Below are 26,532 nucleotides of genomic sequence, written 5' to 3'. Positions count from 1 at the left end.
ACGCTACAGACACCCAACATATAGTAAGTCAATTGTGCTCATAAGTTTACATACCCTAGCAGAATTTGTGAATTTCTGGCCATTTGTCAGGGAATATGAATGATAACTCACAAACTTTTCTTTTACTCATGGTTAGTGGTTGGGTGAAGCTATTGTCAAACAACTGTGTTTACTCTTTTTAAATCATAATGACAACAGAAACTACTCCAATTACCCTGATCAAACGTTTACATACCCCAATACTTAATACCGTGTATGGCCCCTTTAACATCAATGACAGCTTGAAGTATTTTGTGGAAGTTGTGGATGAGGCTCTTTATTTTCTCAGATGGTAAAGCTGCCCATTCTTCTTGGCAAAAAGCCTCCAGTTCCTGTAAATTCTTGGGCTGTCTTGCATGAACTGCACGTTTGAGATCTCCCCAGAGTTATTGAGGTCAGGAGACTGAGATGGCCACTCCACTACATTCACTTTATCTGCTGTAGCCAATGACAGGTCGACTTGGCCTTGTGTTTTGGGTCATTGTTATGTTGGAACGTCCCATGTGCAGCTTCCGTGCTGATGAGTGCAAATTTTCCTTCAGTATTTTCTGATAAAATGCTGCATTCATCTTGCCATCAAGTTTGACCAATTTTCCAGTGCTTTTGTAGCTCACACACCCCCAAAACACCAGTGATCCACCTGCGTGTTTCACAGTACTAATGGTGTACCTTTTATCATAGGGCTTGTTGACTATTCTCCAAATGTAATGTTTATGGTTGTGGCAAAAAAAGTTCAATTTTGGTCTCATCACTCTAAGTGACTTTGTTTTAGAAGTTTTAAGGCTTGTCTCTGTGCTTTTTGGAGCATTGTAAGCGGGAAGCTTTGTGAAATTTGTGTAGTAATGGCTTTCTTCTGGTGACTCCCATGCAGCCCATTTTTCTTCAAATGCCTCCTTATTGTGCATCTTGAAACAACCACACCAATTGTTTTTTTCAGAGAGTCCTGTATTTCAGCTGAAGTTAATTGTGGATTTTTCTTTGCATCCCGAACAATTTTCCTGGCAGTTGTGGCTGACATTTTTGTTCATCTACCTGACAGTGATTTGGTTTCCACAGAATCCCTCTTTTTCCACTTCTTACTTAGAGTTTGAACACTGCTGATTGGCATTCTAAATTGCTTGGATATCTTTGTATATGCCTTTCCTGTTTAATACAGTTCAATTACCTTTTCCTGCAGATCCTTTGACAATTATTTTGCTTTTCCCATGACTCAGAATCCAGACACGTCAGTGCAGCACTGGATGAAAGATACAAGGGTCTTCCAGGACACCAGAAACTCACTGACCTTTTATACACACACACTGATTACAAACAAACAGATCACAGGTCAGGATGGTTACTTTTAGTAGCCATTCAAACCCGATTGTGTCAACTTGTGTGAATGCTATCAGGCCAAAATCTCCAGGGTATGCTTTTGATCAGGGTCATTTGGGTAGTATCTGTTGTCATTATGATTTCAAAAGAGTAAACACAGTTGTTTGACAATAAATGGCTTCACCCAACCACTAACCATGAGTGAAAGAAAAGTTTGTGAGTCATCATTCATATTCTCTGACAAATGGCCATAAAATCACAAATTCTGCTACGGTATGTAAACTTATGAGCACAACTGTATTATTCTAAATAAGTATGCTGTGCTTCCGACCACTCACCATAATAAGGTAACCCTAATACACAAATACTCAAATAAAAAATGCGGTTTAGTTCATGAATTGATCAATGCGTTTCCAAGGGACCCAACCTCTTAAGAACCTGGCAACTGCTGACACATTATGGCTAAAATCAACATGTACTTGTTTCCTGGTTTAGAGCTCAGCTGCCAAATACCTTATGGCAGTGGTTCCCAAAATGTGTGACATGGCACCGTGTCAAATAAACCTTATTTATGGGCAGTATAATAGGCAAATAGTGGATAAACAGAAGTAAATCCTGTCCATTACCCAGGGTCGGATTGGCCCGCCGGGAAACCGGGCCATTTCCCAGTGGGTTGGCCCAAAACTCATTAAAACTGGGCATTCCGCGCTCCCCCTGGGCTTGGTAGGCCGTGGACCATACAACAATAGGTAGTATCCGCTGAAATCCAAAATCGCAGCAGGAGGGCTACCACACAAGCGTGTCAGCACACAGCACCTCGCATGGGCCTTTGCGGAGCTCGTGAGTGACTGCTCACAGGCTACGTTCTCCTCCCTACTGCTGCCCACACAGATGTGCATGCCTGAGGTGTTTGAAAACTTCAATTGAGGCAGCGGGCTCCCAGCAGCTCCCGTTCCCCCTCTGCCCGGCTGCAGAAGCTCCCCTCCGTCCGGCATCTGGAGTCATAGTCCTTCTCTCCCACAGACACCGACCAGAAAGCTGGGGCAATGCGGCCAGACAGTGAGCCAGACCCGAGCAACAGCAGCAGGTGAGGGGATAGGACCAGCTGCACTCCACAAGAATGTCACTAATCCAAGCCCGGATCCGAGCGGCGCTCAGAGCTTCCCAACCTGACTCGGATCCGGGCGCGCGAGCAAAACGGCGCCGGATTCTCGCGAGATCCGGAACTCTATATATACAGCGAGCATCTGTCACTCGTGAGTTAAACTGAGTAGGGAAAGGATATTTAGACTCTGTGTGCGGAGCTTTGTTAGGTTAGAACTTAGGAGCAGTCTTTCTTTTGCTGCTGGGGCGACTGCCAGTGCCTACTAGTGCCACTGTCTGCTTTGCTCTCTGGTGTGTGCTCTGCACTGCCAGTGGCTGCCAGCCCAGCCAGTACCTGGCCACTTCAATCAGTAATAGTATATGACTGTACAGTGTACACTGTTGTTAAACTTATTAACCACTTGTATACCAGTCTGGTGCATCTACAGCCGTATAAATAATATCTCTCTGCTGGTGCATATACTGCCATATAAATATTATCTCTCTGCTGGTGCATACACTGCATATAAAAATAATATCAGAATTAGAATCAACTTTATTTGCCATGTATACTCGCATATACTAGGTATTTTTTGCGGATTACGGTGCAGCTACAAGCAAGGGGACACAATGGGGGGGAGGACATACAAGTTTTACAGGATAAGGATAAGCATAGTTAGTCAAGCATATTTATACGTTTCGGTTAGCAGTAGTTAGTCATACATTGTTTAATTGGCGGATAGCTGTCGGAAAGAAGCTTCTCACGGTTCTGGATGACTTGGCAGGGATCGACCTGAAGCGTCTTCCCAATTGGAAAATGTCAAATAGGTAGTGTCCAGAGCAGTGGCGTAACTATAAATTTTGCTCCCCCCTGCCAAAAAGTGTGTGCCCCCCCCCCCCCCCCCCCCTCCAGGCTCCTCTCCAGCATGTTTCTCCAGCATGTGACACCACACGCATAACCGAGAAACTGAAGCAGGAGACAGGAAGATAGACCAGCAGACACTGCTGCTTCCCTTGGCTCCGATGCATCCCAGGCTGCCCTAGCACGCCCATCCATCCGCCCATCCTGTACACAGCAGCCAATAGCCGGCTCTGTGTACAGTCAATTGAATCAGTGGGGGAATTTGTCATCTCTGCCATAGCCCCACCCGCGCTGCGGCTGACTCGCCTCCAGTGCTCAGTCAGTGGGTAGCGGCAGGCAGCAGCATGTCAGTGCGTCGAGTGGGTGCCGGCGCCCACACAGACCCTGCTGCTGCTTGCTCCCCCAAGCGGCTGCTGGGGCTGCCTTACAATAGTTACGCCACTGGTCCAGAGTGGAGCTTGTCTGCCGCGATCTTCTCCGCACACTTCTTTACCCCAGCTGAGTGCAGTTCCTGTATAGGGGGGAGTCCAGCCCCAATGATCTTCTCTGCTGTCCTCACCACCCTTTGCAGTCTGCGTTTGTCGGACTCCTGTGCTCCTCCATACCAGATTGTGATAGAGGAGCATAGGACGGATTCCATGATTGCCGTGTAAAAGATACGCATTGCTCTTGTGGAATGTCGAATTTCTTGAGTTGTCTCAGGAAGTATAGCCGCTGCTGAGCCTTCTTGCTGGTGCATATACTGCCGTATAAAAATAATATCTCTCTGCTCGTGCATATACTGCCATATAAATAATATATCTCTGCTGGTGCATATACTGCTGTATAAAAATAATATCTCTATGCTGGTGCATATACTGCTGTATAAAAATAATATCTCTGCTGGTGCATATACTGCCGTATAAATAATATCTCTCTGCTCGTGCATATAATGCCGTATAAAATAATATCTCTCTGCTGGTGCATATACTGCTGTATATGTAATATCTCTCTGCTGGTGCAAATACTGCCGTATAAATAATATCTCTGCTGGTGCATATACTGCCGTACTGCCGTATAAAAATAATATCTCTCTGCTGGTGCATATACTGCCATATAAAAATAATGGGTGACATTTAATAGGATGCGAAAATGTGACTTTTGCGATATTTTTGCCAAAAACGGCCGAAATCACACTTTTTCCCGAATTCGCCTATTTCGAGATGCGAAAAAAACCCTGCAAAAACCGCTGATTTTTCCGCAAAATCGCACTTTCTGAAAGTGCAAATTTTACTCGCGCTGGAACTCGCATCCTGATGTTTTTCTATTGAAAAGTATAAAATGTGCATATTTAATGAGATGCGAATTCGGGAAAATGTGCCTAAAAATCGCCAAACATTTAGACCAGGTTCTGATATGCACATTGGCCAGAACACTGCAAGACTCTTGGACCGGTCCTGGTTCCAAAAATACGGGGCACAAAATATCTGGGGTCCCCTGTATTTTGAAACGTGCTCCGGGCTCCAACAACCTGCGGTGTCATGCCACAGCTGGGGGACACTTTTTATGTAAGGTCCCCTGGCCAAAACATGAACACCGTGGCTGGTCAGCCTTGGACGGGGTACATGAATGAGTGGGGACCCCCCTAATAAAGAGGTCCCCCCTCCTGGCTTCACCTATCCAGGGCTGAAGCCCGGGGCTGTCACGGGCGTCCATGGCCAATGGACGCCAGTAACATTGTGCAGGCATTACACATGGGCAATTTCCAGCATGTGCCATATTGTTCACATGACTATCCAAGCCCTCCTACTCCCCCCTTTATACATTTTTTTAGAGATTTCAGCTCTCATCAAAAACACAGCAAACATCTCTGCCTACTAAAGAAGACATCTTATCACAAACACCCAAGGAGAGCCCAAGGGTGTTGGTGGTTGCGATGCCTGACCTTCCCAGCACTGTACGGGAAGAGGTGGCTCCTTCCACCATTTTCAGCACTCCCTCTGCATATGCTGGAAGGATCACCCACAGTGCAGTCCCTGATTTTGATAATGAAGGTGTCAATGTTGTAGACCAAGAGGAGGATATTGATGTAGCTGGCGCTGAGGAGGAAGTTGACAAGGAGGATGCTGAGGTGGTTTGCTTAAATGAGGCACCAGAGGGGGAAACAGTTGTTGTCCATGGGATGAAAAAGCCCATTGTAATGCATGGGCAGAGGACCAATAAACCCACCACTACAGTCTGGAATTGTATTTATCTGAAACCTGACAACAAATGTATTGCCATATGTAGCTTATGTAAAGCTCCAATAAGCAGGGGTAAGGATCTTGCCCACCTAGGGACATCCTCCCTTATAGGTCACCTGAAGACCCTTCATAAATCAGAGTTTAGTTCAGGAACTTTGGCTAGCAGTCCAGGGACACCTAAATCCCTTGGTCTTCCTGTTGGAGCCAAGCACCTCAAAAGCACACCACCAACTCACCCCTCGTCAATTTTCTCCTTGATCCGGATCGGGGGGAGTCCTGTAGGCCATGTCACCAGCATGACTGACTCCTCTTCTATCCGGGATTCCTCTGGAGGATCCTGCAGGGCTACGCCTACTACTGCCACTGCTGCTGTTGCTGCTGCTGGGAGTCGGTCATCATCCCAGAGGGGGAGTCGTTAGACCACTATGTCTTTCACTAAGCAATTGAAAGTCCAACATTTGTTTGACATGAGGATGAAATACAACAGCAGTCATCCTATGGCAAAGCAGATAACTGCGGCCTTGACAGCTATGTTGTTGTTGTTAGACGTGCATCTGATGTCCGCCTTCAGTGAAGTGGGATTTAGATGGTTGATAGAGGTATTGTGTACCCGGTACCAAATCCCATCTAGATTTCACTTCACTAGGCAGGCGTACAGGGACATCAGAAAAAGTGTCCTCAGTGCCCTGAAAAATGAGACTGTACCCACTGTCCACTTAACTACGGACATGTGGACATGTGGATCAGGGCAAACTAAGGACTACTGTATATGACTGTGACAGCCCACTGTTTAGATGCATCGCCTTCCGCAGCAACAGCAGTACCAGCAGCATCTCCTGCATGCCAGCTCCTTCCAAGGCAGGCTACGATGTGTATCACCGGTTTCAGGAAGAGGCACAACACCGACAATCTCTTAGAGAAACTGAGGAAAATCATCTCTCAGTGGCTTACCCCCCTTAGGCTTTCCTGGGGATCTGTGGTGTCGGACAACGCCAGTAACATTGTGCAGGCATTACACATGGGCAATTTCCAGCACGTGCCATGTTTTGCCCACACAATAAATTTGGTGGTGCAGCATCTCATCAGAAGTGACAGAGGCATGCAGGAGATGCTTGCGGTGGCCTTCTGTCACTGCCTGCCGAAGGCTGGAGCGGCAGCAAAACTCCTCATCCTGCCCTGCCATCAGCTTAAACAAGAGGTGGTGATGCGCTGGAATTACTCCCTCTATATGCTGCAGAGGATGGAGGAGCTGCAAAAGGCCATTCAAGCCTACACAGCCACCTACAACATAGGCAGAGGAGCTGGGCTGCACCTGACTCAAGTGCAGTGGAGGATGATTTCCATGTTGTGCAAGTTTCTCCAGCCCTTTGAACTTGCCACATGTGAAGTCAGTTCCGACACTGCCAGCTTCAGTCAGGTGATTCCCCTGATCAGGCTGTTGCAGAAGCAGCTGGAGAAAGTGAAGGAGGAGCTAAAGCATTGCGATTCTGCAACAGCATGTAGCTCTTGTGGATGAAGCCCCCCATATGCTTTGCCAGGATACGAGGGTGGTAAGTCTGTTAAAGTCAGAGGAATATATTCTGGCCACCGTGCTCGATCCTCGGTTTAAATCGTATGTTTTGACTCTGTTTCCGGCGGACACAAGTCTACAAAGGTGCAAAGACCTGCACTCGGCGACAAATAACACCAGGAGCTTGGATGTATCACCAACGTTTCTAGACCAGTGCAGCCTTTTTATCAAGGTGCAGAAGACAATAAGAATACAGAATCCAAAGATTTATATACCTTTCCTTGTTCCCACGCCGTCCACGCCGAGCGCCAGGCAGGAGGGCACCACCTGATGACGTCACCGCCACTGGAGCCGACGGGTGGAGGGGCGGGAATGGGGCGGGCACACACAGTTCTGTATATAAACAATGATGTGAAATAAACAAATAAATAAATGTTAAAGTATATCAACTCACAAAGTGTATATTAAACAAAAAAATGTGATAGTGCTGAAAATGAGATCGCGCAGCAAGTGCACGCAACAATGTGTCAACCAGTGCCAAATAAACATATAACTATATTAATATACATGTGAAAAATTATCAGCGGAACATAAAATTAATCAGTATCAACATATACAAAACAGCAGATCAAAAAACCTAACTGACATAAATAATGTTGCTGTGCACAGCTATTTGAAAATCTTTATAGCGCTCAGATACCTCCGTTGCTAGAGGATCGGAGCCCCGACATACTAAAATATGCCTCTACTAAAGTCACATCCTAAACCGCCTAGATACTGACCTGCGTCTAGTCACCGCTTACGCTCCTTCATTAGGACAGCTGACTGCATAACTGGAACAAAAGGTGCTCTAAATATATATATTTATGCTAGTAAGCCCACTCAAAGCACTTTATCCTAGACACACGGACACTAGACATACAGGGGGAAATTTACTAAGCCAACTTTCTCAGCTCCTGATTGCCCGCTAGTTGGCAAATAGAATCATTCAGAGAAGAGGCATGGAAGATGAAACATCTCTCCATCTCTCCTCAGTCCGTCTCGGGTACCTGCCAGAATAGCCAAAGTCTCTTATTTTCTGAAGACCTGGACTATTTCGGAATGAAGAGGAGGAGCTTGGTGAGTTGGTTTTCCTTCCACAGGTAACCCTTTAGGATTTCTTCGGCCCTGGAGCCCCGGACCAGCCCCGGACCCAGGACCAAGGCCCCGGATCCCGGATTCTACAGCCCTGGAGCCCCGGACCCAGGAGCACCGGACCCAGGGACCTACCGACAGGATCAAGATAGGTAAATATCAGTATGTGTGGGCTTTGGATGTAATAAAGCTTTATTTTTCTTGTGTGTCAGTGTGTTTATTTGACTATTTTTCATACTGTGGAACTACAAGTGCCAGCAGGCCCTTTAATGCCCCGCATGCTGGGACTTATGGTTCTCCAAGTCCCAGCTTGCGGTGGAGGCTTGCTGGGACTCATAGTTCCACAGTATTAAACAGTAGTTTATTCTATTTTTTTACACTCAATCAGCCCGGTGGCCACCGCTCCAGGGCCACCGAGGACAGCACCAGGCTTCAGCCTGCTCAGGTAAGTCCTGGAGGGGGGACCCCTTTATTGGGGGGGTCCCCACTCCCCCAGGGCCCCTGGCCAGGCTGACTGGTCAGTAGGGATGAATGCTTTGGCCAGGGGCACTTGTATAAAAAGTCTCCCCTTGGCTGTGGCATTACCCTGCTGGCTGGTTTGGCCTGGGGCTGGTTCCTAAAATACGGGGGACCCCTACTCATTTTGTCACCCATATTTTGGGAAACAGCCCTGGACCTGGAGCCTGGGGCTGGTTTAAAAAAATCAGGGAACCCCTATTTGGTTGGTTTCCTGATGTTTTAATACCAGCCCCGGCTCTTTCAGCCTAGTGCTGGTTACGGCTGTGGGGGGGACCCCATGCTGTTTTTTTATTTATTTATTTATTTTTCTATTTTTTTTTACACACTGCAGCCTGCATGGATCTGACTGATCCGTGCAGACTGCCTGTACGAATTCATATTAGCGGCCATATATACGGGCGCTAATACGAATCATTACGCCATTGGAGGGTTACAAAGCAGTCGTATTTGACTGATTTGTAAATTCCCCTCCGGAACCCGACTTTGCATATGGCTGAAACAGCATTATGCAGTCGTAGTCATTCGTATTAAGAATACGAATACAAAATTTTGGATTCGTATTCTTAGTAAATTTCCCCCACAGTATATATTATAGGATTTTAAAGCCACTTCTTATACCTATTATACAATTATTGGTACATGCAGGGTAGTAATGTGTGTGTGTGTGTGTGTGTGTGTGTGTGTGTGTGTGTGTGTGTGTGTGTGTGAGTGTGAGGGTCAATATTTTTTTATAGCCTCCCTATTCTTATATCCATTATACAAATATGGTACTTATGTTATTTGGGTGCCCGTTACGTAGTTTGCGTAGTGTAGCCCGGCTAACAAATAAGTACCACAAATATTTGTATATGCTTGGTAGGAATGTGTAGGTGGGGTATGGTCCATTCCTAGAGAGGTGGTTTCCACCACCTCTCTAGGATCACTTTGACCACTGATTGTGGTAATAGATTGTGCCCTACTTGAGTGCTACAGATGCTAGTTGCTAAGTTTACCTGAGATTGTGATAGATCCATTACATGCATCATTCTATACCAATACCCTACTGCCAGCACCGCCACTGTGGTCCCAGATGATCACATGCCTATACTGTACTTTATGAAGATAACTCTCAGGAAGAGTCCTCTAACTTGGCTCCATACTTCATCATTAGTTCAGGCAGGATCTCTAGGCCCAAAAACAGACATTGATCCTGATTCAGACCTAATTTCACTGCTGCAAATTCGCACAATGAACAACTATCGATACTATGGGCACGCGTACAGTTCTCAGTACACATGTATGAGGCCATCCTGTGAAGAAATCCTGCAACTATTTCTTTACGCACACCGTTTGCAAGGTGATTGACAGGAAGTAGGCGTGGGGGTAGATATTAGCCGTTTAATGGGAGTGCTAAGAAAAACGCAGGGTGCCTAAGAAAATGCTAGACATGCCTGATCGTTGTTAGGGGAGAGCGTTTGACATAAGCTCAAGGCTGCATATACCTTTTCCCATTGAACTGTGATGTAAAGGAGTAAAGATGGCGGCTGCACAGGTGTGATCCTGCCATGTTTCGGTGATCCAGTATGCTCTTGATGTATGATATTCTTATATTTTGCTGTCCATGCTAAACTTTACATTTTTTATTTGTTACTGAAAATGATTGTAATATAGGCCCTCATTCTGATCCATGCGTTCCCCTGTGCGTTCGCACCTGCATGTGCAGCTGCTTTATGTCAATAGGTGTGGCAAATTGCTTATTCATCGGCCCGTTCGCACCTAGCAGTGCGGGATGGGGTATTGGGCGGCAGCAAGGGGTAGCGCACATGGGAGCGTCCAACCTTTCATGGGTGTCCCCATTAAAATGCGGGACATTCCCATGCTATTGCGACCGTGACATGGGTGCGTGGGATGGGCAGCTGATGTCCCATACAGAGGCTGACTTAGATCTGCGAGCGCTTGCAAAATCATTCGATGATCGGTGACCATCAATTGATTTCACCCATGCACGCAAGGCTGCGAGTGGATATTTATGCTAGATGTCCATTTGCATGCATGCGGGGAAATCAGCTTGCAAGGGGGGTGGTGAGGTGGGCATTTGTGCATTTAGATGACCTCCCTAATGTACTTTGATAATTTATTGGGCATGTTAAGATGGCAATTTATTATATATACTAAACCTGTTCAAATAATAGTACTGCTATATTTAATTTTTTGGACCTACTGTATTCAACATCATTGAATGGCCCAATGAACATGCAGAAATGCTAGTTTCCACATGGTTTATATTTTAAAGGCTGAGAAATATTCAGCAAACTTTAATTGCGCAAACAAAGGCCATGTTCTGGTGGCATTTGTTCCTGGAGCCCCACCTTCTCAACACACAACCTTTGGAGGTGTGCATGCCTGACGTCAAGTAAGATTGGCAAGTATCCCTGTTACTAGAACAGCAGTGTTACTGATGGTAAGGACAGCTGATGAAGGGCAAACAATGATGAATAGGTCTCTATTCCTAGGCTAGTTACTTGCTCTATATTATGTATTTCATAACCTTGGTATTTTATAAAGCAAATATATATTTGACATAAAGATTTAAAATAATGGCACATAAAAACCCAGCTAACCATTTGCTTAAATTATCCACCTTGTAAAGATAGAGCCACAATCTAATCCTCAATGCATTCAAGTCAGCCCACCGGCAGCTGCTTGCAAACATGTCAGCCGCAGAAGATGCTTGTGCATTAAAATAATTTGCTGCTTACGCATTTCAAAACGTAGGAGGACACTATAAATGATACATACAGACTGCTTGATGGACATACAAGTCCCCAGACTGCAATAAGGAAACAGTCCAGCTGTCTTCATATTGAGAACAGCTCTGCAGGTACAGTATATAATATTGTTGCAACCCATCATTTTTACAGTATTATATTGGTTAATTCAGCAAATTAGGACTTTTTATAGTGGGGTGCTACAATGTTATAGGGCAATACAACTATACAAGTCCATACATTTTACAGAAACTCTTGAAAATACAATGCATTATCTGGTTGAAAAACAGAATAAAAAGAAACTAAATACATAACAAAGTGATGCAAAGTGATGCACAATTTAAATGCACACAGCTGTTCTTTAATAGATCATCTATTAAGATACATCGTTGTACTTAAAGATTTTAATTAGCACGTGTTAATTTCCACTGCTATTTTTCCCCCTCTTGTCGCAAGCGTCTGTTTACTTGGAGCTGATTCATTAGGTTTATTAAGTGCCCCCCACTGTTACCTGTCTGCTTCTCGTCCTCACTTGATTAATGACAGAAAGAAGACTCATCACTTCTCTTCCAACACTCGATGATCAGAAATACTGTGCTGTGCTCCCTGGTTGCTCAGTCATACACAGAGCCATTTCCCCCTCTATTGGTCAGTCTGGAAAATAGGAAATAAGAGGAAAATAATCCGTTGTGGTTATTAAACTAGAGCTATTTATTTCTTATATATCTTATTTTCTTAATTAATTTGTTATCTCTAAATCACTGAAATATTCAATTGTAAGTAAACTGTTACAAGTAATAAAAATAATTTATATAAGCATTTGTTTTACACTGTTAGCTTTGCTTTACCTGTGATGAAGTCATGAATCATAAACAATACTCGTTATTTAGTTATTAACTTTCATTGATAGAAATATATAAATTAAAATCTAGAGCTATTACACAATGAATATATTAGCTAACATGATCCTTTTTTACCATATTCTCCTGGAGGTCGTACGATGAGATGTTATAATACATAATAATCAAATAGATTGGGCCTATATCAATAATGAATGAAGAGGTCATCCACACTAGTGAACAGCATTTGAAATACAGTTTAGATTATATATACAGAGACAAATTACTATTTTTAAATACACTGGGTGCAGGTATATCATTGAACCATGTGACAAACGTGTCATATATACATACTGTACTATAAATCACTGAAATTGTGATTTTCAAGTTTATTTTGCTCTAGCTAGGACATAGTTGGCTTCCCTCCTGCATTCTGCAGGAGACTCCCTGAAATAGCAGAAATCTCCCTCTCTCCCTGATTAGTCTACCAATCTCCCTCATTTCACCTAGCCCACATTACACTGTTACATTTTTTGGGGAAAATGGAATGAGATATAGATACTCTTACATTGAATCATTAGTACCATTTTCAAGCACTTTAGCAAGTATAGTAGCTCTTACTAACTGCTTTGGGGATCATCTACATTTGGATATGTCATTTTGAAAGATTCCTCTCAGATGAAGCAGTACACACCCATGCTTCTAGGTGCCAGGTGCACAATCTCTTTTCACAATCTCTCCATATATGGAACTAGATACGCCATTTGGGTGGAGCATTACACGCCCCCTCTGATGTATCAGTACACACCCACGCTTCTAGGTGCCAGGTGCACAATCTATTTTCATATAATCTCTCCATATATGGAACTAGACACGCTCTTTGGGTGGAGCATAACACGCCCCTTCAATGGGGCGGTGTGCCAAATTCTACTACCAACTATAATCTCCCTGAAACTAGTTTTCAAAAGTAGGCAAGTATGAGCTAGAAGCTCTAGCTGCAGCTGATCTGAATGAAGGCAAATGGTATTGTTAAGCTTCCTTGTGTGTTTGAGACCTGTGCAGTGGCAAATTTTGCCTATGGACTGCAGGGATTGCAGGGAAGAGATAAATAAGTCTGTGATTACTATTGCTTCATTGTGACTGGCAATGACTTCCTATTGGTAGTCCTACCTGTCAGTCACAGACTATACAGGCAGTCCTATTGGGAAGTGTTTCCTCCCTCCGAGATTGCTAGTTTGTGCATTGATTAGCAGAGAGCTATCATGAGCCGAAGCCAGCTTCTATGGGCTGTAGCTGATGCAGGCCACAGAAGCTGAGGTTTGCGTATACACTGTCAGCTACATTATGCAGGTGCCAGGACTCGTACAGTGTCGGTGGCAGCAGGGGCTCTCCTCCATTGGCAGACCAGGTAGCATGGCAGCTGCAGCTCCTCTACCCAGCATAGGTAGGAGCATACCCTTCAACATGACCTATTCAAAATGCTCTGCTCCTGGTCTTTTCTCTTAATGTATGATAGCTGTCACCTGTGTTAAAAACACCCTTCTCATCAATTAACTAGTACAATGCAGGTGATGGTTTTTACCTATGGGCTGCAGGACTGCAGTCCCTCCAGGTAAAATCCACCACTGTGCTCGGTCTTAATAAAGCCAGATGCAGTCAGTAAGACTGCACTGGCTTTACTGTGACTGGCAGTGATTACCTAATGGAAGTTCGACCTGTCAGTCATATGCGTTAAGGCAGTCCCATTGGGCCTTATTCTGATCGGTGCGGATTTCTCCGCATGCGGACGTCCCGCCGATGGTTATCGTCTGCGCATGTGCAGAGGTCACTCTGCGCATGTGCAGGCGATTTCGCCTCACGTATTCTTTACACGCCGCACAGGGGGGCGTAGAGGGGCGTGAGGGACTACTAAGCCTCATTACCCTATGCATACGCCCCGCATTTCATGGGCGTTCCCATGCAAACGCGGGGCGTATGCATGATAATGAAGCTGTGACGCGTGTGTAGGGGGCGGGCATCTGACATCGCCGGATGTCAGCTGCCCGCCCCCATACATGATTTCACACGGACAAGTGTCCGTGTGGTCTTAGGTGGCGGGACCTAGTGGAGCGTGCGGCCCTGCATTCGATGTTCGGCGACCATCGAATGCAGGGGCTGCTCCCAAGACGGAGGAGGCGTATCCCCGTCCACTTTCATGCGGATCACCACATATCCGCGTACGGACGGAGGTGGCGATCCGTATGGAAGGCGGGGATTCGCCTGCACGGTCGTGGCCGCATATTCTGATCGGGCCGCACCGATCAGAATAAGGCCCATTGGGGCAGATGTATCATAGCAGCGCTTATCGCGCCGCTATGATACTTCCTGCTTCGCCTCAATAGCGAGGCGAAGCAGGAAGGGACATCGACAAGATGTATTAACATCTTGTCTGCCGAAGCGGGGGAGCATTAACTCCCCCCTTCGGCGATGTCCCTTTCTGAAGATAGCGCATCAGTTAATACTGATGCGCTATCTCCTGTCCCCCGGCCGGCCGCACTGGGCATGCGCGGGATCTCGCTGTTCACGCGAGATCCCCAGCGCAGCCCAGACCCTAACAGCAGGGACAGCGCTGTCCCTCCTGTTTAGATAGGGCTTCGCCAGCCTGATGCTGGCGAAGCCAAACCTGGCTTCGTGCGGAACGGTCAGCGATGCTGACCGTTCATACATTCGGCCTGCTATCATTTTGATAGCAGCGCCGATATGGACAGGGGCGCATACATGGGGGAGAAGCGGTATCAGTGCACATAACGTGCGCTAATACCCCTTCTCCCCCATACCGACCGTTCATACATCTGCCCCAAAGTGAGGTATTCCCTCTCTCCCAGACTGCCAGTTTGGGCTGCTATAGGCAGAGAGCTGGTTTCCTGTAGCCACTCCCTGCCTTGCCATGCAGCCCAATTTAGCTTCTATGGGTTGCATCTGATTCAGTCCATAGAAGTTGGGGGTATGCAAATGCACAGTACAATCCCCAATACTGCACATGCACCTGTCATCTGCATTGGACAGGTGCCAGGACCATGGACAGCAGTGTGGACTGATCTGCGCATGGTTCTGTCAATCTCGACTACCAGGACCAAGTCTATTTTTTCTATTTTTAAATTGCACCTTATTACATTTGCGATTCTGATGTTTTCACTGAAAAAACATCTGGTTGTGTTTTTTTCCTATGCATCCTCATCTCCACTCACTCGTTACCTACAGTAATTGTTCTTTCCCAGTCCTGTTCATTCACCATGGTATCCGGTCCATAGTTTGACAGGGTGTAGGTTGATACCGCATGGCCAACATTGACAAGGTCGACACAAGCAAAAGGTTGACACAGCAATGGTCGACACATGAAAAGGTCAACATGCGTTTTTCATGTTTACTTCTTCATGCTTTACCATATGATTGAGAATGGTAAAGTGTGCTGAGCACAGTGTGGAGTGAGACACCTCACCCAAAGCAGGTGAAGAAAGCTACATATTGACACCCAAAGAAATTTTAAATGCATGTCAATCATTTACCATGTAGACCATTTCAGTGTATTTGTTTTACTTGTGTCAACTTTTAGTCTATGTCAACCATGCCACTGTCATCCATTTAGTTACAACCTAATGAGATTTGACCTAGATGATGTTGACCCTTTATACTACAACCATCATCATTTACGCCTTTATTGCACAACACACTGGACCCAGCATTCACTGGCTTCCCTATAGTGCCTCTTATTTTCTCTTCCTTCAATAGTAGGCACTGCAATTTCTATATATACATACATACTGTATATATATATATATATATATATATATATATATATATATATATATATATATATATATATATAAAGCAAGCAGTGGGGATCCGGCTCTCCGTTTAAATCTTTCTGCGCCGGGTGCCCATACAGCAATAGTAGATAGTAGCAATGGATGGTATGGCACTCCTGGCGGCTTACTTACGGTGAAATAATTCAGGCCACAATCGTGGTTTACTTACAACATTTCAATGCCTTTATTATAGCGGCATTTTCATCAGGTATAAAAGCATAGAATAAACAGTCTTACCTTAAATAGAAAAAACACCAAGTGAGCACACCAAGCCTGGGGGCGGGAAACGACCTCTGGCTAACAGCGCAGAATGATGATCTCACAGCAAGAGACCAACGTGCACCCATCACCATGGAAACAATACATAAACACTGGAAGAAGAAAAACAGCATATATATAAACATCAGTAACATACACATCAATGTACGAAAAAAATGAGTATATAGCACATAATATACATTGCTATAGATATACATCACTTGCAGAGAGATACCTATATCTTAAGCGGTCAGAAATGACCATGCAATTAGGACACGGGCAGAATGCAGTATAGTCAACTTAAATATAGGCACCCAGCCCAATATGTTCATTTAACCCCCGAGGCACTAGAGTGCCTAGGCGCAATATCCACCTAGTCTCTAGTCGAAGCAATTTCCTCGATCTATCGCCCACCTAATGGAAGGGGGGAGATGATCAATCATACAATATTTCAGTGATGTCAATGGGTGGGGTGATTGCAAAAGTGCCGGGCTACCGGCTGTTCACTATGTCCCTTTGCAATAGCATTCCTAATAGCTGACCTGTGGGCCGTCATACGCTCTTTAAACTGACATTCAGTTTTACCTATGTATGACAACCCACAGGAACATAGGATTTGGTATATAACATATGTGGATGTACAGCTCAAACGATGGTTGATGAACATCAATTTTCCTGATAAAGGGTGTGAGAATGTATCACCCACAATCATATACTGACAAGTGGTACAGGTACATCTAATACAGCCTTTGCGGGTGTTGGCATATGGGTTGATGTTTAAACTCAGTTCAGAGATATCTGCTCTCACTAGTATATCTCTGAGGTTTTTACCCCTAGTGTAGCATGATAGTAGCCTAGTGTTCTGAAGTCCTAAGTCCCCATCACTCTGTACCATAGGCCACAAATCTTTAGATATTCTGTTGATATTTTCACTATTAGGGTTATATTGGCACACCCAAGGCATCATAGCCCCCTTGTCCTTCTGTTTAGTGGGTTCCCTGATTAATTTATCTCTATCTAGCCTAAGAACTTTTTCTTTGGCTAGCTGTAAGTCCTTCCAATGGTAGCCTCTACCCTATCCTTGCCAACAAAGAAATGGATGACATGATTGCCAAATTTACACATAGAGGCTACCATTGGAAGGACTTACAGCTAGCCAAAGCAAATTTATTGCTAGTACAGGTGCTGTACTAGCAATAAATTAGCTTTTTTTTCACTTATCTGTGAGTGCCACCTTCATTGCCTACACTCTATTCAAGAGGACAAGTTCCTAACAGGGAGGCACTGGTTAAGAAAGTTTGGCTGACGCTGAGGGAGTGCCAGTTATTGTGGACTGTGTGTATATATATATATATGTGTGTGTGTATGTGTGTGTATGTGTGTATATATATATATATATATATATATATATATATGGATGGCAGTTGTGGGTTGGCGCCCCTTAGTGAGACCTTTGATAATTAGATCAATGAAGCCTTTTAGTCAGAATTCCAAACACATGCAAGTAAAGTCCAATGATGTATAAATTTATTAAAAAGTCTCTGGTTCCACACTACAATGGTGGTTAGATCAGACCATAAAAAGTTCAGTGGTATATTTCACAATAGCTCTATAGACGATCCCAACGCGTTTCGTCCCCACACGGGACTTCATCAGGGGTTCGCTAAAGGTATAGGGACAATTTCCACCAATTTCTTGGTAAAAGGTGTCTTCAGAATGGATTTGTATGCTAGGTCCTTAAGAATTCGAAGGTACCATCAATATTTCAATGCTTCAGATGTACACACGCTTCTTTGCTCTGGGGCTTGATCTCTCACGAGTTCGGTATAGATCATCAATGTGGTCCGTATAGGTGCAGATATTAAAATAACTTAAGGTTTAGGGGTTCGAGGGTACTTTCCCTGCTAAGACGCCCACAATTCTGTTCACCTTATTGGGATGGTGAGGTATAGGAACCGTTAGGACAAGCACTCAATATATTGGATGTTGCTGCTCCAATTAACCCTGTTAGGTGGACACTCTCATTCAGGGGCCGCTTCAGATCAATGTATACTTGTACAGAGGTGCAGTCAGTATACAGTCACAAACTGATCGGATATACGGTTATCACTGTCCTTTCTAGAGATGTGTACCAGTGTACAGGTTCAGTGGGAACCTGTACACTGGTACACATCTCTAGAAAGGACAGTGATAACCGTATATCCGATCAGTTTGTGACTGTATACTGACTGCACCTCTGTACAAGTATACATTGATCTGAAGCGGCCCCTGAATGAGAGTGTCCACCTAACAGGGTTAATTGGAGCAGCAACATCCAATATATTGAGTGCTTGTCCTAACGGTTCCTATACCTCACCATCCCAATAAGGTGAACAGAATTGTGGGCGTCTTAGCAGGGAAAGTACCCTCGAACCCCTAAACCTTAAGTTATTTTAATATCTGCACCTATACGGACCACATTGATGATCTATACCGAACTCGTGAGAGATCAAGCCCCAGAGCAAAGAAGCGTGTGTACATCTGAAGCATTGAAATATTGATGGTACCTTCGAATTCTTAAGGACCTAGCATACAAATCCATTCTGAAGACACCTTTTACCAAGAAATTGGTGGAAATTGTCCCTATACCTTTAGCGAACCCCTGATGAAGTCCCGTGTGGGGACGAAACGCGTTGGGATCGTCTATAGAGCTATTGTGAAATATACCACTGAACTTTTTATGGTCTGATCTAACCACCATTGTAGTGTGGAACCAGAGACTTTTTAATAAATTTATACATCATTGGACTTTACTTGCATGTGTTTGGAATTCTGACTAAAAGGCTTCATTGATCTAATTATCAAAGGTCTCACTAAGGGGCGCCAACCCACAACTGCCATCCACATTCTCCTTGTCCCCATCCAACAGGGGTCCATGTGAGTACGGCAGCCCCCACAAAGTTATTACAAAAATTAGTGGCGCGAAAAGAGAGTCTGCTCCCCATATATATATATATATATATATATATACACACACACACACAACAGTCAGAACCGGCATTGCAGGACTTAAAGGAAGCCAGGCGTAGGTAGCGTGCCCTGGTGCCAGCAGTAGGAACCTTTCAGCCCCTTGTAGATACAAAGTGAAAGAATGGGCACTCAGGGACTCTCAATAAGGTGAAGGTGGACTGGTTTTTCAGTCAAAAGCGCCAACGTTTCGGGGTCTCCCCCTTCGTCAGGACAAGTATATACCACCTTATTGAGAGTCCCTGAGTGCCCATTCTTTCACTTTTATATATATATATATTTATATATATATATATATATATATATATATATATATATATATATATATATATTATAGAACAGCAGACTGGCACTCTCCTTTCCGTGGCAGCTGCCCTGGCGCCTTGCTAAGCGATAAACAGATAGACAAAAAAAGCAGGCACTCCGGGGCCTTGGTTAGATGCAAAAGATTTGTATTAGGCAAACATGCCAAAAACGGCCAACGTTTCGGGGCAACAACGCCCCTTTGTCAAGGCAATACAAAATGAAAATAACAGCAATCCATTGCTGTTATTTTCATTTTGTATTGCCTTGACAAAGGGGTTTTGTTGCCCCGAAACGTTGGCCGTTTTTGGCATGTTTGCCTAATACAAATCTTTTGCATCTAACCAATCCCCCGGAGTGCCTGCTTTTTTTGTCTATCTATCTATCTATCTATATATATATATATATATATATATATATATATATATATATATATATATATATATATATATATATATATATATATATATATATATGGATGGAGGGCGGGTCGGTACTCGCCCTGTTGGTGCAGCAGTGCTCCGGTGCCTGCTGTATTGATACGCAGAGAGGGGGGTAGAGGCACCCAGAGACTGGTCATACAGATCAAAAAAAAATTTACTGGAAAAAACGTTGCAGAGTAAAACCCAACGTTTAGGGGTGCTTAGACCCCTTTGTCAAGGTGCAAATGTAAGCTCTCATGAGCAGGGCCCTCTCTCCTCATGTGCCTTTCTTAGAATATATAAACCTCTGCCACCCTGATAATTGCTTCAGTGTCCTGTCCCCTGATGTAACCATCCTTATTTACCATGTACTTGTCCTAAATTGTCTTGTGCTGTCATTCATTATTTGTTTTTTGCTCATTTATGTATTGTTACTTATGCTAGATTTTGCTATGGTGGTGGCGACCTGAATTGTCATCTTTTAAAAGGTGCAGCTGTACCCAGAACAATAATTACAACAATTTGTATAAGATTATTATTTTAATAAAAATATAATTCATAATACTCAAAGTGCAGTGTAATACATATACTACATAGACAATATATAACATACAACATAAAACATATATATAAAAAATATGACTGATACTATCAATTATCATACAGATGTAGAGCCCCCCTTCTTTGCCCGGCACCCGCCAGATCCCTTTCACTGGTGAGTGCCGACAATAGGGACTGGTGTCCACGCGCGTCCCAGTATCATGGCGACTGGGCAGCTGCGCACTTTGGGGGGGGGGTGTCAGGGCGGCGAGTGGGACCGGTGGTGACGCCGGGAAAGGCACAGGGGGACCCCCGGCAGGCTCCATTGCCACGGGGCACGTGAGCGTCTCATGGGCGCGCACCCCTGGCAGTAGCTGGCCGCTGGCGGCGGCTGGTGATGAAAAGAGCTACATCAGTAAATTCATAAGGCTAGTACAGTATTTCTGATATGGCTTAAATTCATAGTCTTATAATAGATCATGAATTGAGGCAATCATTTGAAAAGTTACTGCGTAGTTACCAGTCCTACTTCATGGTATGCACATCTCGATTGACCATGTGCTTTTAATGCCAAGTCCTTTCCTGGGCACTGTGATAATCTCTGTTTAGAGTATAGTTCTCCCCTTAATCAGGGGTATGCTCCAGGTACTGTGGTGTCAGCGATTAACAGGTCACAATGATATGGAGTCAGGGAGCTTCCGAATATATATTTACCAGCGGTGGCTGTGTAGGGCTCACATGCTATATTTCAATTGACTAGTCCTCAGTGCATTTTATCATTATAATTTTTTTTATTCTGTATTTATGATTTAATATTACATTTGCTACTATTTTAATACCTTTGTTAAACTCTTTTTTTTTCGGTGTTATCTTTAGCTCTGACTGGAAATCACACCTACCAAATGTTGAGGCAGTTTTAAAGTCTCTACGGCACACGTGTTTACCCTGATAAATGTGCCATTGGTATGATAGAAGCCAAATATTTGGGGTACATTGTGAGCAAAGGACAAGTTAAACCTCAGTCTAATAAGATAGAAGCAGTCCTCACCTGGTCTAAACCTAAATGTAAGTCACAAGTTAGGACATTTCTCGGTCTGGTGGGATATTATCGCAGGTTCATTCGAGATTTCGCCACTAGAGCGGCTCCACTAACCAAGTGTCTTAAAAAGCAGTCCCCAGACGAAATAACATGGTCTAGACCAGTGAAAACTGCTTGGTAGGGTTTAAGATGAGCTTTGTGTATTGAGCCTGTCTTGCAAGCTCCTGACTTTAAAAAAAAACAAATTTGTATTACAGATGGATGCCTCTGGGACAGGATTAGGAGCAGTCCTTCCTCAGTAGGTAGATGCCCAATGCTCTATGGGTACAAATGGTAAACCATATGGGATACACAGGGATGACTGGTGGTCAGAATACCAATACCAGCATCCTGAAAGAGGGAATCCCGACAGGGTTCAGGTGAGTATACTTACCTTCCTACTGCCCCATCCCCTCCCTCCCCCTGTAGCGTAACTCTAACCATCCCTGCAAGTGCCTAAACCTAACCCCCACAACCCGCCACCTGATCCTATACCTCTGTGTGGGTGTCTAAACCTATCCCTCTCCCTACAGTTTAACCATAACCTTCCCCTTCCCGTGGCCAACCCTAAATCCCTCCAATTAATGTTAAAATCCTCAGCCACATACTAGCCCACCCCGCATACTCACTGGTCGGATGCCAGCAGGCAATGTTGGCATTTTGAGGTTTGTAATTAGCTTAGGGCCCCCAGTCTTTTTAACTACCTCGGGCCCGCCAGATTCTTAATCTAGCTCTGGGCAGACTGGAGAGAGGAGATTCTTAATCCAGCTCTGGGCTGTTTGGAGAGAGGAGGTGGAGTAGCCAGGAAAGGGGATCCTCCCTCCTGACACTGCCCATATTAAGTGTAAAGGACAGCTGCACTGCGTCTCTCAACCCAGACTGGTGCCTCTAATATATTGGGGGGGAGGCCAACCCCTTGTGCCCCCCTGTTCCAGAGCCTATGATTATAGCCTTGGGCCTGTCCACTTCACTAAGAAAGTGGACAGGATGTAGGAGGATGTTCTTATTTTAAAAATCTCATGAATATTCCATTTTAGCGCATGCCATTGGATTAATTTCCTCCTGTCCCCTTTAGGAAAAATATACTACAACTAGCTAGTACTGAAACAAATAGAAAACTAAAATCTAAGAAGGAATAGGATTAAAAGGGCTTGGCATTTACAGTATGTATCAGGGACAGAAATGGCCCCACAGTATACAGAAGGTGACCCAAACAGGTGTTACCTGCTGCCTCATTCTTCCTTTCTGTCAGCAGTCACCCTTTTCATCGCAGATACAGTATGCTGCTTTGTTTATGATGAGTGTAGCTGTTTTGATCACATACACAATCTCCTATGATAAACTTATGTATTATTCATGTGACAATATTGCTGGCAGTGTAGTTACTATCCCTGCACTGGGAGCGATTCTCAGCATCACACAGAGTTTCTGACTCTTAAAATATCCGAAACATCTATTAAAAAGTAAGAACCTTTAACAATGGAAAATTAACTGACTGGTTTATTGCTCAGGATTCTCACAAGAGGAAACAGAATGACTTTTATTATATACAATTTATTTTACAATAAAATCAGCATATATTATGCACTTACTATGAAGGGGAAATAGCATGAAATTATAATGGAAGAAAAACAAAAATGAAAAGCAAGTTTGTACAGTTTCTAATTCAGGAAACGCTTGGCGTTCCCATGGACACTACCCCTTGCCGCTGCCCCTATGCCCCCTGCCCACACTGCAAATCACCGTGCCCGCTTGTACAGTGCGGCTGCACAAGCGCATAGATGTACATGTGCAATCGCGCTGGGGAGCGAACAAACTAGAATAAGGGCCATTGTTTCTTCTGTTTCCGTAGCTATGTAATACAGTATCTCTTACACTATTAAGGTTTGAAGCCATATCATCCAAAGAAAAACAAATGAAAAAATTATTTCTTGCTAAGAATGTTTCTGAAATGTCAAATTCAGTATTTAAACCATTTGCAACGTAATAGAAGAAAAAGGTATAAATGTGGATTTATTTATAATGGATGTGTTTATAAGTGTGCAGCAGTATTTGAAAACGACTTCACAATATCGCGATAACAGGGGAGCATTCATGTTGCAGTGGAGATTTTATCTATCTATAATATATATATATATATATATACTGTATATATAAACAGGGGTTGGAGTACGGCACTCAAAATGCAGAGCCAACAACCGTGGTGCCCTCCAATGTAGCATGCACAGGGTAGATACACGGGGTATCCTAAGACGGCACTCTTCGGATTATCAATGTGTTAAAATAATGCAGACCAATACCCGCAAGTTCAAGATCTGATCAAAGACGAGAAAGGTATGAAATCACCGAAACGTCACATCTTGAACTTGCGGGTATTGAATGGAAGGGGAAATTGGCTCTAAATTGCACACTCTTAGTAATGAAAGGTGCCATCTGCTGAGAATAAAATGTGTTACACAGAGAAAGAGAGTGCAAATGCACTATGCTATCATTACATTATAATATAATATATAATAAGAGGTTGTTGGTATATCAATGGCCAGTGATATTGGCCTGCCCACCAATCGTCCAGGTCACCTCTTGTCCAGCAGGTCCCTAACACTCTGGGGTCACCACCTGGGACGCAGAGAACCCCGAAACACGATCCAGCTAAGGACCCCCCCAGGGCATCACAATAAAGAATAGGGATAAAGTGGTGAAATTATAAGTATGGAGGTCCCTACTATATGTTTGAAGGTATGTGAAATAAAGAGTGCATACATAAATAATAAACAAACATGATGTAAAAAGTGACTGTGTATTTAAATTGTGATGCCCTGAGACAGGCCAGCCAGAGCAGCCCGGGGCCCCCACGCCCAGATGCCAACCCCAAATTTTCTGACACTATGCACAAATAAATAGGACTTACTTGGAATTGTGCCTCTGTCTCAGTGCAGTCCATGCTGGTTCCCTGCTTAAAAACATAGAGGGTGGTGGGGGAGGGGTGCTAATCTAGATTATGATTCACAACTGTACTTGTCCTTTACTCCAGGCACTGAAAATCCAATAAAACCCCTAAATGGCTGTCTAGCTGAGCTCCAGAAATGGATGAGTGCCAGTTGGCTGATACTGTATCCTGATAAAACAGAGGTCCTTATGATAGGACCTCAACATCAAAGGAAAATAATGCAGCATAGCCACCCAACTGGACTGACACCTGGGGGTACAGAATTTTAAAAGTCTGATCATGTGAGGAACCTTGACATGTCGCTGAATAGTGGTTTGGCACTTAAATATCAGATATAATCCACTATCAAATCCTCATTTTGTGTATGAATGACTTTTAGCAGTACCTAGGATCTCCCATAATTCCTCTGGTGGTCGAGCTTTTATTCATGCAGCCCCAAATTTATGGAACTCACTTCTCCGCACAGTTCCAGAGGCGCCCACTCTAGAATGGTTCAAAAATAGACTCAAGGGACCAGGGAAGGAGATAGCAGCACTGACACAGAGCTCCGTTTCCCTAGCCCTCAAAACTGCTAAAAAGAAAGCTCATCTGGCCGACTCTGCCCTTTTCTGCACACATAGCAGCTCCCTGCACATTGGTGGATCAGCGTGGGAACAGCCACGGAGTCGGGAGACCCTTTCCGCCGGTCTCCGCAGATTGTGGCCTAGTACCCCCCCCCAAGCCGGGACCTCGATTTGGCTGCCCACCCGCCGCCAGATCCCCACGCCAGCGATCGCGGGAGGACGGGCCTCTAGACAACAAACGGGGGCAGTCCACCTTCCCAGAGTGACCCCAGGTACCGCAGGACCCCAGCCATCCCTCCAGCCTCCCCACCTGACGGTAGGCAGCACATCAGGAGCCGCCTGAGCTCCGTATAACTATAGCGGCGGCCATCTTGGTTTTCGGAAGCTGCTGCAGCAGCGCTCCCACACTCTCCCCTGCCGCACACCAGATAGCGGGTGTCGCTGAGCGGCTCTGCGGGGCCCCCCCTGGGTGAACAAGTGCCCGCAAATAAGAGCACCCCTACATCTGAGCCCACTGGAGGCAAGAATCTGTAGGCGGCGGCCATCTTGCCAATACAGCTAAGCTTAGCACTGAGGACAGAGTCAGTGCCTGACGTGCCCAAAGCACCCCCTGCCTCACTGTGCCTGCTAAACAGACCCCCATAACCTGATCACCCCTCCCAGAAACAGGGGTCCCCCAGCAAGAAAAAAAAATAATAATAATAAAAAAAAAAAAAAAAACAACAACTGTAACTGACTTTCTTACCTGCCCCCACGGGTTGCTCCCGACCAAACCCCCCTACTAAACCATCAGACACCCCTGTGCATTGGAGGCTACGGAGCCGGGAGGTCGCTTGTGGCCCCTGCGGGTTGTGGCCCTCGAAGTATCCCACACTGAGCAGAGCACCCCTATCCCCCTGCCGTGGTGACGTCACCCCTACACCTGCCACTTGCAGAGTCCCAGCAGCTGCTCCTGTTGCACACAAAAAAACACTTGCCCATCTACAAGTTGTAGCCCACCAAGCTGAGTCTCTGACGTCCCCAACTCTCCAGCCCCTGAGCCGTGCTTAAGTGGTTCGTTCTGCTGGCCAGGAACCATTTTACTAAGGCACTAAGAAGATGTGAAGCCTTCCTCTCTCAATGAATCTCTACTAATCCCTCTGGATGGGGTCTCACACCATATCTGTCCTCCCCGAACGCATGAGCTTCTAACGCAGGCGGTATCTCAGGTCCTCCGCTTTACGTTTCACCTTTTACTTTTCACAACAACACCACCTACAGGCTGCGTGCTCTGGTCGTCTTTATTTAGCAACGACCCACTG

This window comes from Crinia signifera, chromosome 2, assembly GCF_055691185.1.
Source record: "Crinia signifera chromosome 2, ASM5569118v1, whole genome shotgun sequence".
Classification (NCBI taxonomy): domain Eukaryota; kingdom Metazoa; phylum Chordata; class Amphibia; order Anura; family Myobatrachidae; genus Crinia; species Crinia signifera.
Note: the sequence above shows the minus strand (reverse complement) of the source record.